Source organism: Bos taurus, chromosome 15 (genome assembly GCF_002263795.3).
Source record: "Bos taurus isolate L1 Dominette 01449 registration number 42190680 breed Hereford chromosome 15, ARS-UCD2.0, whole genome shotgun sequence".
NCBI lineage: Eukaryota > Metazoa > Chordata > Mammalia > Artiodactyla > Bovidae > Bos > Bos taurus.
Window position 1 is genome coordinate 16267977 of NC_037342.1, and position 19641 is coordinate 16287617.

The 19641-nt window shown below is 40.7% G+C and overlaps 1 protein-coding gene across 1 annotated transcript in view; it reads left to right on the top strand.

Annotated features, from left to right (window-relative positions):
* The first annotated feature begins 5697 nt into the window (after positions 1 to 5697).
* The window catches only part of GUCY1A2 (guanylate cyclase 1 soluble subunit alpha 2), a 586113-nt gene continuing 572169 nt past the window's right edge, over positions 5698 to 19641 (top strand). The window contains exon 1 of the mRNA XM_059874953.1: positions 5698 to 6294. The gene's annotated coding sequence lies outside the window, so the exon portion shown is untranslated. The remainder of the gene's footprint in view (positions 6295 to 19641) is intronic.

Consider the following 19641-nt stretch of genomic DNA (forward strand, 5'->3'; position numbering starts at 1 on the left):
TAGCCAGGACATGGAAGCAACCTAGATGTCCATTGGCAGACGAATGGATAAGAAAGCTTGGTACATATACACAATGGAGTATTCAGTTCAGTCGTGTCCGACTCTTTGCGACCCCATGAATCACAGCACACGAGGCCTCCCTGTCCATCACCAACTCTCGGAGTTCACTCAAACTCATGTCCATCGAGTCGGTGATGCCATCCAGCCATCTCATCCTCTGTCATCCCCTTCTCCTCCTTCCCCCAATCCCTCCCAGCATCAGAGTTTTTTCCAGTAAGTCAACTCTTCTCAAGAGGTGGCCAAAGTACTTGAGTTTCAGCTTCAGCATCAGTCCTTCCAAAGAACACCCAGGACTGATCTTTTTAGAATGGACTGGTTGGATCTCCTTGCAGTCCAACGGACTCTCAAGAGTCTCTTCCAACACCACAGTTCAAAAGCGTCAATTCTTCGGTGCTCAGCTTTCTTCACAGTCCAACTCTCACATCCATACATGACCACAGGAAAAACCATAGCCTTGACTAGATGAACCTTTTTTGGCAAAGTAATGTCTCTGCTTTTGAATATGCTATCTAGGTTGGTCATAACTTTCCTTCCAAAGAGTAAGCGTCTTTTAATTTCATGGCTGCAGTCACCATCTGTAGTGATTTTGGAGCCCAGAAAAATAAAGTCTGATACTATTTCCACTGTTTCTCCATCTATTTCCCATGAAGTGGTGGGACCAGATGCCAAGATCTTCATTTTCTGAATATTGAGCTTTAAGCCAACTTTTTCACTCTCCTCTTTCACTTTCATCAAGAGGCTTTTGAGTTCCTCTTCACTTTCTGCCATAAGGGTGGTGTCATCTGCATATCTGAGGTTATTGATATTTCTCCTGGCAATCTTGATTCCAGCTTGTGTTTCTTCCAGTCCAATGTTTCTCATGATGTACTCTGCATATAAGTTAAATAAACAGGGTGACAATATACAGCCTTGACGAACTCCTTTTCCTATTTGGAACCAGTCTGTTGTTTCACGGTCAGCTCTAACTGTTGCTTCCTGACCTGCATACAAATTTCTCAAGAGGCAGATCAGGTGGTCTGGTATTCCCATCTCTTGAAGAATTTTCCACAGTTTATTGTGATCCACACAGTCAAAGGCTTTGGCATAGTCAATAAAGCAGAAATAGATGTTTTTCTGGAACTCTCTTTCTTTTTATATGATCCAGCAGATGTTGGCAATTTGATCTCTGGTTCCTCTGCCTTTTCTAAAACCAGCTTGAACATCAGGAAGTTCACGGTTCACATATTGCTGAAGCCTGGCTTGGAGAATTTTGAGCATTACTTTACTAGCCGTGTGAGATGAGGGCAATTGTGCAGTAGTTTGAGCATTCTTTGGCATTGCCTTTCTTTGGGATTGGAATGAAAACTGACCTTTTGCAGTCCTGTGGCCATTGCTGAGTTTTCCAAATTTGCTGGCATATTGAGTGCAGCACTTTCACAGCATCATCTTTCAGGATTTGGAATAGCTCAACTGGAATTCCATCACCTCCACTAGCTTTGTTTGTAGTGATGCTTTCTAAGGCCCACTTGACTTCACATTCCAGGATGTCTGGCTCTAGGTCAGTGATCACACCATCGTGATTATCTGGGTTGTGAAGATCTTTTTTGTACAGTTCTTCTGTGTATTCTTGCCATCTCTTCTTAATATCTTCTGCTTCTGTTAAGTCCATACCATTTCTGTCCTTTATCAAGCTCATCTTTGCATGAAATGTTCCTTTGGTATCTCTGATTTTCTTGAAGAGATCCCTAGTCTTTCCCATTCTGTTGTTTTCCTCTATTTCTTTGCACTGATTGCTGAAGAAGGCTTTCTTATCTCTTCTTGCTATTCTTTGGAACTCTGCATTCAGATACTTATATCTTTCCTTTTCTCCTTTGCTTTTCGCTTCTATTCTTTTCACAGCTATTTGTAACGCCTCCCCAGACAGCCATTTTGCTTTTTTGCATTTCTTTTCTATGGGAATGGTCTTGATCCCTGTCTCCTGTACAATGTCATGAACCTCATTCCATAGTTCATCAGGCACTCTATCTATCAGATCTAGGCCCTTATATCTATTTCTCACTTCCACTGTATAATCATAAGGGATTTGATTTAGGTCATACCTGAATGTTCTAGTGGTTTCCCCTACTTTCTTCAATTTAAGTCTGAATTTGGCAATAAGGAGTTCATGATCTGAGCCAGAGTCAGCTCCTGGTCTTGTTTTTGCTGGTTCTATAGAGCTTCTCCATCTTTGGCTGCAAAGAATATAATCAATCTGATTTCGTGTTGACCATCTGGTAATGTCCATGTGTAGAGTCTTCTCTTGTGTTGTCGGAAGTGGGTGTTTGTTATGACCAGTGCATTTTCTTGGCAAAACTCCATTAGTCTTTGCCCTGCTTCATTCCGTATTCCAAGGCCAAATTTGCCTGTTACTCCAGGTGTTTCTTGACTTCCTACTTTTGCAGTCCAGTCCCCTATACTGAAAAGGACATCTTTTTTGGGTGTTAGTTCTAAAAGGTCTTGTAGGTCTTCATAGAACCATTCAACTTCAGCTTCTTCAGCACTACTGGTTGGGGCATAGACTTGGATTACTGTGATATTGAATGGTTTGCCTTGGAAATGAACAGAGATCATTCTGTCGTTTTTGAGATTGCATCCAAGTACTGCATTACAGACTCTTTTGTTGACCATGATAGCCACTCCATTCCTTCTGAGGGATTCCTGCCCGCAGTAGTAGATATAATGGTCATCTGAGTTAAATTCACCCATTCCAGTCCATTTCAGTTCGCTGATTCCTAGAATGTCGACATTCACTCTTGCCATCTCCTGTTTGACCACTTTCAATTTGCCTTGATTCATGGACCTGACATTCCAGGTTCCTATGCAATATTGCTCTTTATGGCATCGGACCTTGCTTCTATCACAGTCACATCCACAACTGGGTATTCTTTTTGCTTTGGCTCCATCCCTTCATTCTTTCTGGAGTTATTTCTCCACTGATCTCCAGTAGCATATTGGGCACCTAGTAACCTGGGGAGTTTCTCTTTCAGTATCCTATCATTTCGCCTTTTCATACTGTTCATGGGGTTCTCAAGGCAAGAATACTGAAGTGGTTTGCCATTCCCTTCTCCAGTGGACCACATTCTGTCAGATCTCTCCACCATGACCCACCCGTCTTGGGTTGCCCCACGGGCATGGCTTAGTTTCATTGAGTTAGACAAGGCTGTGGTCCTAGTGTGATTAGATTGACTAGTTTTCTGTGAGTATGGTTTCAGTGTGTTTGCCCTCTGATACCCTCTTGCAACACCTACCGTCTTACTTGGGTTTCTCTTACCTTGGGCGTGGGGTATCTCTTCATGCCTGCTCCAGCAAAGCGCAGCCATTGCTTCTTACTTTGGACCAGGAGTATCTCCTCACCGCCGCCCTTCCTGACCTTCAGTGTGGGATAGCTCGTCTAGGCCCTCCTGCGCCCACGCAGCCACGGCTCCGGGTAACTCCTCACCGCCCCTGGCCTCGGGCGTGGGGGCATGGGGTAGCTCCTCCCAATACAGTATACTAATGCCTATATCTGGAATTTAGAAAGATGGTAACGATAACCCTGTATGTGAGACAGCAAAAGAGACACAGATGTATAGAACAGTCTTTTGGACTCTGTGGGAGAGGGCAAGGGTGGGATGATTTGGGAGAATGGCATTGAAACATGTATAATATCATTATGTGAAATGAATCGCCAGTCCAGGTTCGATGCATGATACAGGATGCTTGAGGCTGGTGCACTGGGATGACCCAGATGGGGAGGGAGGCGGGAGCGGGTTTCAGGATGGGGAACGCATGTACACCAGTGGCAGATTCATGTCAATGTATGGCAAAACCAATACAATATTGTAAAGTAATTAGCCTCCAATTAAGAGAAATAAATTTATACTTAAAAAACAAACAAACAAAAAACAACAAAAATAAATAAATAAAAAGTTTACTCACACACAAAAAAAGGTCAAGATCTGGTAGATTCTTAGGCTAGAAAAGATAGGCAGCCTCATGTAAAAGTAATAATGTTTTTTGGATAATGGCTCAGAAATGACTGTTGGGGCATTAAAAACACCGAGGCAGGGGCCTCTTTAATATATGAAATCCCAAGAATTTGTTAAATATTTAATGGGAGGATAATTGCCTTACAACATTGTGTTACTTTCTGTCATACATAAACATGAATCAGCCGTAGGCATACATATGTCCCCTCCCTCTTGAACCTTTCTATCAACTTCCACACCATCCCACCCCTCTAGGGTTTCACAGAGCACAGGATTTGAGCTCCCTTGATCATACAGAAAATTCCCACTTGTTATCTATTTTACATATGGTAATGTATATGTTTCAATGTTACTCTTTAAATTCGTACCTTCCTCTCCTTCCCCCATTGGGTCCAAAATCTGTTCTCTATGTTTGCATCTATATTGCTGCCCTGCAAACTGGTTCATCTGTAGAATTTTTATAGATTCCATATATGTGTATTAATATACAATATGTTTTTCTCTTTTTGACTTATTCACTCTGGATAATAGGCTCTAGGTTCACCCACCTCATTAAAATTGACTCAAATTTATTACTTTTTATTCCATTGTATGTATGTACCACTACTTTATCCATTCATCCATCAATGGGCATCTAGCTTGCTTCCATGTCCTAGCTCTTATAAACAGTGCTTCAGTGAAAATTGGGGTATATGCATCTTTTTCAATTATGGCTTCCTCAGTGTATATACCCAGTAGTGAGATTGTTGGGTCATACGGTAGTGTGATTACTAGTTGTTTGTTTTTTAAAGGAATTTCCATACTGTTTTCCATAGTGGCTGTATCCACTTACATTCCCACATGCAAGAGTTTGTTTTTTTTTAAGGAATCTCCATACTGTTTTCCATAGTGGCTGTATCCACTTACATTCCCACATGCAAGAGGTTTCCCTTTTCTCCACACCCTTTCCAGGGTTTATTACTTGTAGATTTTTTGATGATAGCCGTTCTGACCAATGTGAAGTGATACTTCATTGTAGTTCTGATTTGCATTTCTCTACTCTTGAGAAATCTGTATACAGGTCAGGAAGCAACAGTTAGAACTGGACATGGAACAACAGACTGGTTTCAAATAGGAAAAGGAGTACGTCAAGGCTGTTTATTGTCACCCTGCTTATTTAACGTATATGCAGAGTACATCATGAGAAACGCTGGACTGGAAGAAGCACAAGCTGGAATCAAGATTGCCAGGAGAAATATCAATAACCTCAGATATGCAGATGACACCACACTTATGGCAGAAAGTGAAGAGGAAAAAGGCTAAAAAGAGGCTAAAAAGCCTCTTGATGAAAGTGAAAGTGGAGAGTGAAAAAGTTGGCTTAAAGCTCAACATTCAGAAAATGAAGATCACGGCATCTGGTCCCATCACTTCATGGGAAATAGATGGGGAAACAGTGGAAACAGTGACAGACTTAATTTTTTTGGGCTCCAAAATCACTGCAGATGGTGACTGCAGCCATGAAATTAAAAGACGCTTACTCTTTGGAAGGAAAGTTATGACCAACCTAGATAGCATATTGAAAAGCAGAGACATTACTTTGCCAACAAAGGTCCATCTAGTCAAGGCTATGGTTTTTCCTGTGGTCATGTATGGATGTGAGAGTTGGACTGTGAAGAAAGCTGAGCGTTGAAGAATCGATGCTTTTAAACTGGTGTTGGAGAAGACTCTTGAGAGTCCGTTGGACTGCAAGGAGATCCAACCAGTCCATTCTGAAGGAGATCAGCCCTGGGATTTCTTTGGAAGGAATGATGCTAAAGCCGAAACTCCAGTATTTTGGCCACCTCATGCGAAGAGTTGCCTCGTTGGAAAAGACTCTGATGCTGGGAGGGATTGGGGGCAGGAGGAGAAGGGGACGACAGAGGATGCGATGGCTGTATGGCATCACTGACTTGATGGACATGAGTCTGAGTGAACTCTGGGAGTTGGTGATGGACAAAGAGGCCTGGCGTGATGCGATTCATGGGGTCACAAAAAGTCAGACACTACTGAGCGACTGAACTAAACTGAATTGAATAATGAGAGATGGTGAACATCCCTTCATGTGTGTATTGTGTGTGTATGTGTGTGTGTGTGTTAGCTGCTCCATTGTGTGTGATTCTTTGTGACCTCATAGACTGTAGCCTGCCAGGTTCCCCTGTCCATGGAATTCACCAGCAAGAATACTGGAGTGGGTTGCCATTTCTTTGTCCAGTGGATCTTCCATACCCAGGTCTCCTGCATTGCAGGCATATTCTTTACCATCTGAGTATGTTTTCTTTGGAGAAATGTATGTTTGAGTCTTTAGCCCAGTTTTTTTTTTTTTTGTTGTTGTTGTTTGTTTTTCTGGTATTGAGCTGCATCAGCTGCTTGTATATTTTGGAGATTACTCTGTCAGTTGTTTCATTTGCTATTATATTCTCCCATTCTGAGGATTGTCTTTTCACCTTGTTTTTTGCTGTGCAAAAGCTTTTAAATTTAATTGGGTCTCACTTGTTTATTTTTGTTTTTATTTCCATTATTCTAAAAGGTGGATCATAAAGTATCCTACTGTGATTTATGTCAAGGGGTGTTCTATGTTTTTCTCTAAGAGTTTTATAGTTTATGGCCTTGCATATAAGTCTTTAATCCATTTTGGGTTTACTTTTGTGTATGGTGTTAGGGGGTGTGCTAAGTTCATTAATTTAAGTGTAGCTATCCAGTTTTCCAGAAACACTTATTGAAGATGCTGTCTTTTCTCCATTGTATATTCTTCCCTTCTCTGTCAAAGTCAAGGTGCCCATGGTTGCATGGGCTTATCTATGGGCTTTCTATCTTGTTCCATTGGCCTATATTTCTGTTTTTGTGCCAGCACCATACTATATTGATGACTGTAGCTTTGTAGTGTAGTATGAAGACAGGAAGACTGATTCCTCTAGCTCCTTTATTTCCCCTCCTCAGGATTGATTTGGCTATTCAGAGTCTCTTGTGTTTCCACACATATTTTGAAATTTTTTGCTCTGTGAAAAGCACTACTGATAGTTTGGTAGGAATTGATTGAGTCTGTAGAATGATTTGGGTATTATAATCATTTCACAACATTGATTTTTCCAATCCAAGAAATGGTATATATCTCTCTCCATCTGTTTGTGTCATCTTTGATTTCTTTCAAAAATGTCTTATAGTTTTCTGCATACAGGTCTTTTGTCTCTTTAATTAGATCTATTCCTAGGTATTTTATTCTTCCTGTTGCAATGGCAAATGAGATTATTTCTTTAATTTCTCTTTCTGATTTTTTTTTTTTTTTAGTATATAGGAATGCAAGGGATTTCTTTGTATTAATACTATATCCTGTGACTCTGCTATATTTAGTGATTAGCTCTGGTAATTTTCTATGTTTAATGTCATGTTGTCAGCAAACAATGAGAATTTTATTTCTCCTCCACTCTAGATTCCTTTTATTTCCTTTTCTTTTCTGATTGTTGTGGATAAGACTTCCAAAACTATGTTGAATAATAGTGACAAGAGTGGGCACACTTGTCTTTTTCCTGATCTTAGAGGAAATACTTTCAGTTTTTCACCATTGAGAATATTTACTGTGGGTTTGTTGTATATGGCCTTTACTACATTGTGGTATGATCCTTCTATGTCTACTACCTGGAGAATTTTTATCACACATGGATGTTGAATTTTATCAAAAGCTTTCTCTGCATCTATTGAGATGATCATATGATTTTTAAATTTCAACTTTAATATGGTGTATCACATTGATTGATTTTTATATATTGAAGTCCTTGCATTCCTGAGATAAAGCCCACTTGATCATGGTATACAATCATTTTAATGTGTTGTTGATTCTGTTTGCTAGAATTTTATTGAGGATTGTTGAATCTGTGTTCATCATGATATTGGCCTGTAATTTTCTTTTTTCTTGGCACTTTTGTCTGGTTTAATTATCAGGATGATGGTAACCTCATAAATGGGATTGGGAGTTTTTCTTCCTCTGCAATTTTCTGAAAGAGTTTGAGCAGTATATGTGTTAGCTCTTCTTTATACTTTTGGTAGAATTCACCTGTGAAGCCATCTGACCCTGGGCTTTTGCTTTTTTTTGGAGACTTTTTTTTTTTATTACAGTGTTGACTTCTGTGCTTGGAATTGGTCTGTTCATATTTTCTATTTCTTCCTGGTGCAGTTTTGGAAGGTTTTACTCCTAAGAATTTGTCTATTTCTTCTAGATTGTCCTTTTTATTGGCATAGAGTCGCTCATAGTAACCTCTTAAGAACTTTTGTATTGTCTGCTGTATCTTCTTTTTCTTTTCTAATTTTGATTGAATTCCACCCCCCCCCTTAATTTTTTGATGTTTCTGATGGTTTGTCAATTTTATCTTCTCAGAGAATCATCTTTTAGCTCTACTGGTATTTGCTATTGTGTCCTTTATTTCTTTTTCATTTGTTTCTGCTCTGCTCTTAAGATTTATTTATTTCTACTAACTTTGGGATTTTTGTTCTATTTTTTCTAGTTCCTTTAGGTTAAGGTTAGGTTGTTTATTAGATATTTTTTCTTGTCTCTAGATGTAAGCTTTTCTTGTTATAAACTTCCCTCTTAGCACTGCTTTAGTGCATCCCATAGGTTTCCAGTTGTCATGTTTTCCTTCTCATTATTTTCTAGTTATAGTTTGATTTTCCTTTCAAGTTATTCAGGGACCTGTTGTTTATTCAGTATCACATTGTTTAGCCTCCATGTGTTTGTGGTTTTGTAGTCCCTCCGCCCTGTAATTGACACCTAATTTTATATCATAGTCCTCAGAAAAGATGCCTGAAGTGATTTCAGTTTTTAAAAATTTGACAACGCTTGATTTCTGACCCAAGATGTGATCTGTCCTGGAGATTGTTCCATGTGCACTTAAGAAAAAAGTGAAGGCTACTGCTTTTGGATGAATGCCCTGTAGATATCAATTAGGTCCAATTGGTCCAGTGTATCGTTTAAAGCTTGTGTTTCTTTATTAATTTTCTGTCTGAATGATCTTTCCATTGGTGTGAATGGGGTATTAAAGTTTCCCATTATTATTGTGTTACTCTCGATTTCCTCTATAATAGTTGTTAGTATTTGCCTTATGTATTGAGGTGCTCCTATTTTGAGTGCATGTATATTTATAATTCCTATATCTTCTTCTTGGATTGATCCCTTCATCAATATATAGTGCCCTTCTTTGTCTCTCGTAACACTCTTTAAATTCTATTTTATCTGATATAAGTATTGCTACTCCCACATTCTTTTAATTTCCTTTGCGTAGAATCTTCTTCTTGCCCCTCACTTTCAGTCCGTATGTGTCCCTATATCTGAGGTGGGTCTCTTGTCAACAGCATGTATAGGGGACTAACTTTTGTATCCATTCAGCCAATCTGTGTCTTTTGGTTGGAGCATTTAGTCCATTAACATTTAAGGTAATTATTGATACATCAACCCACTCCAGTACTCTTGCCTGGAAAATCCCACGGACGGAGGAGACTTGGTAGGCTGCAGTCCATAGGGTCGCTAGGAGTAGGATACGACTGAGCAACTTCACTTTCAGTTTTCACGTTCATGCATTGGAGAAGGAAAAGGCAACCCACTCCAGTGCTCTTGCCTGGAGAATCCCAGGGGACGGGGAAGCCTAGTGGGCTGCCGTCTATGGGGTCGCACAGAGTTGGACACGACTGAAGCGACTTAGCAGCAGCAGCGGCAGCGGCGGCGGCGGCAGCAGCAGCATCCTATTACCATTACTTTGTTGTTCTGGGTTTGTTTTTGTAGGCCTTTTCTTTCTCTAATGTTTCCTGTCTAGAGAAGTTCGTTTAGAATTTGTTGTAAAGCTGTTTATGATCCTGAATTCTCTTAATTCTTGTTTATCTATAAAGCTTTTGATTTTTCCTTTGAATATGAATAAGATCCTTGCCTAATTGAATAATCTTAGTTGTAAGTTTTGTCCTTTCAGCACTTTAAGTATATCCTGTCACTCCCTTCTTGACCCACAGAGCTTCAGTTGATCCTCTGTTAGCCTTATGGGAACCTCCTTGTATATTATTAGTTTCTTTTCCTTTGCTGCTTTTAATATTTGTTCTTTGTGTTTAATTTTTGTTAATTTGATTTATATGTGTCTTGGCATCTTTCACTTGAGTTTATCCTGTATGAGACCCTCTGGGCTACTGGTAATTGGGTGGATAATTCCTTTCTCATTTTAGGAAAGATTTTTGACTATAATCTCTTGAAATATTTTCTCATGCCTTTTTCTTTAGTCTTCTTTTTCCAGGACCTGTATGATTTGAATGTTTGTTCCCTTAATATTGTCCCAGATGTCTCTGAGATTTTCCTCATTTCTTTTTACTCACTTTTCTTTACTCTGCTGTGCTACAGTTATTCCCACCATTCTTTCAGCTCTCTTATCCATTCTCCTGCCTCAGTTAATCTTCTACTGGTTCCCTCTAGTGTGTGTTTAATCTCAGTTATTTTGTTATTTATTGCTGATTGTCTATTCTTTAATACTTCTCAGTTCAGTTCAGTTCAGTCACTCAGTCATGTCCGACTCTTTGCAACCCCATGAATTGCAGCACGCCAGGCCTCCCTGTCCATCACCAACTCCCGGAGTTCACCCAGACTCACGTCCATCAAGTCAGTGATGCCATCCAGTCATCTCATCCTCTGTCGTCCCCTTCTCCTCCTGCCCCCAATCCCTCCCAGCATCAGAGTCTTTTCCAACAAGGCAACTCTTCGCATGAGGTGGCCGAAGTATTGGAGTTTCAGCTTTAGCATCATTCCTTCCAAAGAAATCCCAGGGCTTATCTCCTTCAGAATGCACTGGTTGTATCTCCTTGCAGACCAAGGGACTCTCAAGAGTCTTCTCCAACACCACAGTTCAAAAGCATTAATACTTCTAGGTCCTTGTTAAACATTGCTTGTGTTTTTTCGATCCATCAGTTCATTTCAGTCGCTCAGTCTGTCCCACTTGTCATGACCTCATGGACTGCAGCATGCCAGGCTTCGCTGTGCATCACCAACTCCCGAAGCTTGCTCAAACTCATGTCTATCAGGTCAGTGATACCATCCAATTATCTAATCTTCTGTTGTCCCCTTCTCCTCCTGCCTTCAATCTCTCTCAGCATCAGGGTGTCTTCCAATGAGTCAGTTCTTCACATCAGGTGGCCAAAGTATTGGAGTTTCAGCTTTAGCATCAGTCCTTGCAATGAATATTCAGGACTGATTTCCTTTAGGATTGACTGATTTGATCTTTTGCAGTGCAAAGGACTCTCAGGAGTCTTTTCCTACACCACAGTTCAAAAGCATCAATACTTTGGCACTCAGCTTTCTGTAGAGTCCAACTCTCATATCCATACATAACTACTGGAAAAACCAATAACTTTGACCAGACGGACCTTTGTCAGCAAAGTAATGTCTCTGCTTTTTAATATGCTGTCTTGGTTGGTTATGGCTTTTCTTCCAAGGAGCAAGCATCTTTTAATTTCATGGCTGCAGTCACCATCTGCAGTGATTTTGAGGCCAAAACAATTAAGTCTGTCACTGTTTCCACTGTTTCCCCATCTATTTCCCATGAAGTGATGGGACTGGATGCTATGATCCTTGTTTTTTGAATGTTGAGCTTTAAGCTAACTTTTTCACTCTCCTCTTTCACTTTCATCAAGAAGCTCTTTAGTTCTTCTTCACTTTCTGCCATTAGGGTCGTGTCATCTGCATGTCTGAGGTTATTGATATTTCTCCCAGTAATCTTGGCTCCAGCTTGTGCTTCGTCCAGTCCAGCATTTCTCATGATGTACTCTGCATATAAGTTAAATAAAAAAATGACAATATATAGCCTTGATTTACTCCTTTCCCGTGTGGAACCAGTGTGTTGTTCTATGTCCTATTCTAACTGTTGCTTCTTGACCTGCATACAGATTTCTCAAGAGGTAGGTCAGGTGGTCTGGTATTCCCATCTTTTTAAGAATTTTCCAGTTTGTTGTGATCCACATAGTCAAAGGCTCTGGTGTAGTCAATAAAGCTGAAGTAGATGTTTTTCTGGAACTCTCTTGATTTTTCCATGATCCAGCGGATGTTGGCAATTTGATATCTGCTTATGTTGCCTTTACTGAATCCAGCTTGAACATCAGAAATTTCATGGTTCACATACTGTTGAAACCTGGCCTGGAGAATTTTGAGCATTACTTTGCTAGCATGTGAGATGAGTGAAATTGTGCAGTAGTGTGAACATTCTTTGGCATTGCCTTTCTTTGGGATTGGAATGAAAACTGACTTTTTCCAGTCCTGTGGCCACTGCTGAGTTCTCCAAATTTGCTGGCATATTGAGTGCAGCACTTTCACAGTATCATCTTTTAGCATTTGAAATAGCTCACCTGGAATTCCATCACCTCCACTAGCTTTGTTCATAGTGATGCTTCCTAAGGCCCATTTGACTTTGCGTTCCAGGATGTTTGGCTCTAGGTGAGTGATCACACCATCTTGATTACCTGGGTCATGAAGATCTTTTTTGTACAGTTCTTCTGTGTATTCTTGCCACCTCTCCTTAATATCTTCTGCTTCTGTTAGGGCCATACCATTTCTGTCTATTGTGCCCATCTTTGCATGAAATGTTCCTTTGCTATCTCTAATTTTCTTGAAGAGATCTCTAGTCTTTCCCATTCTATTGTTTTTCTCTATTTCTTCACATTGATCACTGAAGAAGGCTTTTTTTTTTTTTTCAATCTCTCCTTGCTATTGTTTGGAGCTCTGCATTCAGGTGGATATATCTTTCCTTTTCTCCTTTGCCTTTGACTTCTCTTCTTTTCTCATCTATTTGTAAGGCCTCTTCAGACAACCATTTTGCCTTTTTGCATTACTTTTTCTTAGGAATGGTCTTGATCACTGCCTCCTGTACAATGTAATGAACCTCTGTCTGTAGTTCTCTGACTCTCCATCTGTCAGATCTAATCCCTTGAATCTATTTTTCACTTCCACTATATAATCATAATAGATTTAATTTAGGTCATACCTACATGGTCTAGTGGTTTTTCCTACTTTCTTCAATTTAAGTCTGAATTTTCAATAAGAAGTTCATGATCTGAGCCACAATGGGAATGCAGTACTGTTTTTGCTGACTGTACAGAGCTTCTCAATCTTTAACTGCAAAGAATATAGTCAATCTGATTTCAGTTTTGACCATCTGGTTATATCCATGTGTAGAGTCGTCTCTTGTGTTGTTGGAAGAGGGTGTTTGTTAAGACCAGTGTGTTCTCTTGGCAAAACTGGTAGCCTTTGCTCTGCTTCCTTTTGTACTCAAAGGCCAAACTTACCTGTTATTCCAGGTTTCTCTTGACTTTCTACTTTTGCATTCTAATCCCCTATGAGAAAAGGGGCATCTTTTTTTGGTGTTAGGTCTAGAAGGTGTTGTAGTTCTTCTTAGAACCTTTCAACTTCACCTTCTTTTGCTTCAGTGGTTGGGGCATAGACTTGAATTACTGTGATATTGAATAGTTTGCCTTGGAATCAAACAGAGATCATTCTGTCATTTTTGAAAGTACATTTTGCAGTACATTGCACCCATGTACTGCATTTTGGACTCTTTTGTTGACTATGAGGGCTCTCCATTTCTTCTAAGGGATTCTTGCCCACAGTAGCAGATATAATGGTCACCTGATTTAAAATTTTACCATTCAAGTCCATTTTAGTTTATTGATTCCTAAAATGTCAATGTTTACTCTTGCCACCTCCTGTTTGACCACTTCCAATTTACCTTGATTCATGGACCTAACATTCCAGGTTCCTATGCAATATTGTTCATTATAGCATCAGACTTTACTTTCATCACCAGTCACATCTACAACTGGGCATTATCTTCACTTTTGTTCCATCTCTTCATTCTTTCTGTATGAAAGAATTTCTCCACTATTTCTCCACTTTTATCCAGTAGAATATTGGGCATCTACTGACCTGGGGAATTCATCATTCAGTGTCATAACTTTTTGCTTTTTCATACTGTTCATGGGGTTCTCAATGCAAGAATGCTGAAGTGGTTTGCCATTCCCTTATCCAGTGGACCACGTTTTTTTTTTTTTTTTTTTTTCCCATAACTATCCACCATGACCCATCCATCTTGGATGGCCCTACACAGTATTGCTCATAGTTACATTGAATTAGACAGGGCTGTGGTCCATGTGTTCAGTTTGATTAGTTTTCTGGGACTATGATTTTCATTCTGTCTTCCCTCTTATGGATAAGGATAAGAAGCATATGGAAGATTCCTGACGGGAGAGACTGACCATGGGGGAAACTGGGTCTTGTTCTGATGGGTGGGACCTTGCTCAGTAAATCTTTAATTCAATTTTCTGTTGATGAGTGGGGCTGTGTTCCCTCCCTTGTTTGACCTGAGACCAGACCTTAGTGGAGGTAATGAAGATAATGGTGACCTCCTTCGGAAGGTCCTGTGCACACACGGCAACACTGAGTGCCCCCGACCCTGCAGCAGGCCACCACTGACCCATGCCTCCCCTGGAGACTCCTGGGCACTCACAGACAAGTCTGGGTCAGTCTCTTATGGGATCACTGCTCCTTTCTCCTGGGTTCTGGGGCATACAAGGTTTTGTTTGCGCCCTCCAAGAGTCTGTTTCCCCAGTCCTGTGTAAGTTCTGCAATCAAATCTCAATCCATACTTCCAATCTATTTATCTGTGCCTCTGTTTTTTATTTTTATTTTTCACAATTTTGATTCATCTTTACTCTCATTACTCTGAATTTCTTTTCAGGTAGACTGCCTATTTCCTTGTCATTTATTTGGTCTTGTGGGTTTTTACTGTGTTCCTTCATCTGCTGCATGTTTCTCTGTCTTTTCCTGTCATTTAATTTACTATGTTTGGAGACTCCTTTCGTCAGGCTGGAAGGTCTTAATTCCTCTTTATTGTAAATTCTGCCCCCCATGGATGGGTTTGGACCATTGCCTGGTGAAGTTTTCCTTGTTGGCAAATTTGTGCCTGTGTTCTGGTAGGTGGAGCTGAATCTTGTCTCTCTGAAGGGCAGTGCTATGTACAGTAATGTAGTTTGGGCTATCAATGGGTTTTGTATGGCTTTGGCCAGCCTACCTGCTAATGTGCAGGGTTGTGATGCTCATTTGCTGGAGGACTGGCATGGGGCGTCCAGCCCCAGAGCTTGCTGGCTTTTGGGTAGGGCTTGATCTTAGTGTTGAGATGGTGGCCTTTGGAAGAGCTCTTGCCAATTAATGTTTCATGGGGTTAGGAATTCTCTGGTGGTTCAAAGTCCTGGACTCAGGTTGCTGCATCAGGTATTCAAGCCTGACCCATTACTGTAGAATGACTTCATAGACTGCAAAGCACAGAAGACAAAACTTCAAGACTATTTGTGAAAGAAACATTCAATGGTCCAGAATTCTGAAAGGAACTCATATCAAAGTCCTCCAATATTTCTAAGAAGGTCTCTGGACCTGTTGTGGGCAGTGTAGGGTCTACTCAGTCTCAGATATGGCCTTACTCCATTTTTTACTGGCTCCCAAAGTTCACAGTTGCCCCTAAAATCCACGTTTCAGCCTAATTGGGGAATTTAATCCAGTGTACCTACTAACTCCCATTCTCTTCTTTGGTCATACAGCCCCTGATGTTCTGCTTTGATTTTGGGCCTGGCTCTGCTTGTAGGCCACCTTCTGGTGTCTATTCCCTCTCAGACATGGGGAGGGTGGGGGGAGGGGGGAGAGGCCAAGGCTTGTTAGGGCTCACTTGCTCACTCAGGCTGGGAAGAGGGACGGATATCAAAGCCACAGTTGAGATGTACCAGGAGTGCCTGCAATGGTAGAGACTTGGCCTGAGGCGGGCCGTGCACTCTCCCAGAGGAACTGCCTCCAAGTCGTGGGTCCCTAAGGAAAGCTTAGGCCCCCAGGAAGGTGTAGGTGGCACCTGTGTCTGCTCACCACCTGGTGGCAGCTGCCACCTCTGGATTTGGGACCACAGTGGCAATGTTTTGCCTGCTGCCTCAGGCACTTTCCCTTACTTGGTGGCTTACATTTCCCTCTCTGGGACTGTAAACTGCAGATGGGTCTAATTCTGCTGTTGACACTGCTACTGGTTTTGCCAGTTTTGGTGGCCACTGGGGCACACAGCCACTGTCTATGAATGCATGGAGTTACAGTGTCTCATCCACAACAATATCTTACCTTTCTGGGACATCCGATATTTTCCCTGGTCTCTCTAAGCTGTGCCCACTAGCCCTCTCAGAATATCCTCACTGCAGCCAACCCTGGTTCTCTCCCTGGGTTCAAGACCCAAGCCTGAGCTTCAGCATCCCGCACCCACTCTTTGCTGTGGGTGTGAGTGTGAGAGCCACTTTTGGCTGGAAAGTGCTGTTCGACAATGATCTCTGTGGTGAATTCTCTCCGTTTTGTCTCCTGAGCACCCACCATTGTACTCCCCTCTGCAGTTTGGAAGCTCCCTCCTGTCCTCACCTATGAGGTGGTTTCTGAGTGTGGGGAAACTTTTCGTCCTTCACGTCTTCCTCCCTGGGGCACATATCCCTGTCCTGAAATTCTTTCTCTCTCTCTCTCTTTAAAATCTTTCTCCTACCTCATTAAAAGGAAATTGACTTGCTTTTGGGAAGTCTGGGGTCTTCTGCCAGCATTCCAAAGGTCCTCTAGGAGTTCCATATGTAGAAAATTTTTTGATGTATTTGTGGGGAGGAAGGTAATCTCCCTGTTTTATTCCTCTGCTGTCTTGGAAATCCCAAGAATTTTAAAGGACAGAAAGTGAAAGTTATAATAACTGGCCTTGGGGGTAAACAGAAGTTGTACAAACTATAATTGATTTTAAAATAGGGCAATTATCTTAAAGATAATTTAAGAACTTAATCAGTAATGATCACTCCTATTCCAGAATATAAAATGGGGATTGACATTTTGGCCAGCATGACTTTCAGTCTTGAAGCTAGAAGATATCAGTTTGAAGTGTGTGCTTTAAAACTGGCATCTCCTGAAACTGTGGGAAATTTAGTTGTGCCCCCATAAAATTGCCGGCCACTAGAAAATTAGTTAAATTGAAGCAATACTGAATTCCCACGGGGCAATTTGAATTACTAAAACTATACAAAGCACATTTAGTGAACTGAATAACTCTGTATGGCTGCTGAGTTTCCCAGGTTGGGTAAGTGATAAAGAACCCACCTGCCAATGCAGGAGAAGTTAAGAGATGTGGGTTCAATCCCTGGGTCAAGAAGATTCCCCTGGAGGAGAGCATGGCAATCCACTCCATTATTCTTGCCTGGAGAATCCCATGGACAGAGCAATCTGGTGGGCTACAGTCCATAGGATCACAAAGTAACTCTACCTCTGCTGCAATCCCTGATACTATAGCTTTAATAGAACAAATAGCAATCTTGGACAATGGTATGCAGTAATTGATCTGGTCAATGCTTTCTTTACTATACCCATAGAACAATTATGGAATTGATTTGTATTCATGGGCAAGGAAGACAATATATGTTCAGCTGCTTTTCACAAGGTTGTATACATAAGTCTACTATTTGTCACAAGTTTGCTGCTGAACATTCAGATCACCTATAAGTGTCCGAAGATGTACAAATATCTCATTATATTGATCAAATGATACAAAGGCCAACAGAGGAAATAGTATTAAAAACTCTAAACCAATGTATTAATATCTTAAAAAACAAATGATGGGAGATGAACTTTCTCTCTAAAGTTCAAGAACTCACCCACACTGTAAAGTTTTCTCAAGAATACAATGGGCTAAAGGACACAGAGAGATTTTGCCTAAGGCTAAGCAAAACATAATGGAATTTAAAACTCCCCAAAAGAAGAGGGAGACTCAGAAATTTGTAGGGCTACTTGGTTTCTAGAGACAGTATATTCCACATTTGGGCCAGATATTGAGTCCACTTTACAAAGAAACTAGGAAAAAGCATGAATTTCAATGGGCTGTTCAGAAACAACAGGTTTTTGATGTGACTAAATGCAATACAGCGTGCTTTAGACTTATGATCAGTATAACCTGGCAACACATAATTGTATGTTTCTATAACTGAACAGTATACTACTTTGGAGCTCATGGCAAAAACAGCAAGACAAAAGAATACCTTTGGGCTTTTAGAGTAGGAAATTCTCAGTTCAGTTCAGTTCAGTCACGCAGCTGTGACCGAATTTTCGTGAACCGCTGGACTGCAGTACGCCAGGCTTCCCTGTCCATCACCGACACCCAGAGCTTGCTCAAACTCATGTTCATCGAGTCAGTAATGCCATCCAACCATCTTATCCTCTGTTGTCCCTTTCTCCTCCTGCTTTCAATCTTTCCCAGCATCAGGGTCTTTTCCAATAAGTCCATTCTTCGCATCAGATAGCCAAAGTATTGAAGTTTCAGCTTCAGCATCAGTCCTTCCAATGAATATTCAGGATTGATTTTCTTTAGGATTGACTGATTTGATCTCCTTGTATTCCAAAGGACTCTCATGAGCGTTCTCTAACACCACAGTTCAAAAGCATCAATTATTTGGCACTCAGCTTTCTTAATGGTCCATCTCTCATATTCATACATGACTACTGGAAAAACCATAGGTTTGATTATACAGACCTTTATCGGTAAAGTAATATTTCTGCTTTTTAATATGCTAAGTTTTTCATAGCTTTTCTTCCAAAGAGTAAGTGTCTCTTAATTTCAAGGCTGCAGTCACCATCTGCAGTGATTTTGGAGCCCCAAATAAAGTTTCTCACTGTTTCTATTGTTTCCCCATCTATTTGCCGTGAAGTGATGGGACCAGATGTTATGATCTTAGTTTTTTGAATATTGAGTTTTAAGCCAACTTTTTCACTCTCCTTTTTCACTTTCATCAAGAGGCTCTTTGGTTCCTCTTTGCTTCCTCTTTGCTTTCTGCCATAAGGGTGGTGTCATGTGCATATCTGACGTTGCTGATATTTCTCCTGGCAACAAACTGTGGAAAATTCTTCAAGAGATGGTAATATGAGACCATCTTACCTGTCCCCTAGAAATCTGTATGCAGGTTAAGAGGCAACAGTTAGAACTGGACATGGAACAATGGACTGGTTCCAAATTGGGAAAGGAGTATGGCAATGCTGTATATTGTCACCTTGCTTATTAAACTTATATTCAGGGTACATCATGTGAAATGCCAGACTAGATGAAGCACAATCCACACAGTCAAAGGCTTTAGCTTAGTCAATAAAGCAGAAGTAGATGTTTTTCTGGAATTCTCTTGCTTTTTGGTGATCCAGTGGATGTTGGCAATTTGATCTCTGGTTCCGCTGCCTTTTCTAAATCCAGTTTGAACATGTGGAAGTTCTTGGTTCACGTGCTATTGAAGTCTAGCTTGAAGAATTTTGAGCATTACTTTGCTAGCATGTGAGATGAGTGCAATTGTGCGGTAGTTTGAACAGAAATTTCCAAAGGTCAGGAGAAATAACACTACCTTAAAAAAAAGTTTTTGGTTTGTTATTGACATTTGGTTGATACAAAGTAATTGACTATATTAATATTAGTGTTAGTTGCTCAGCTATGTCTGACTCTTTGTGACCCCATGAACTGTAGCCCATCAAACTCCTTTGTCCTTGGGG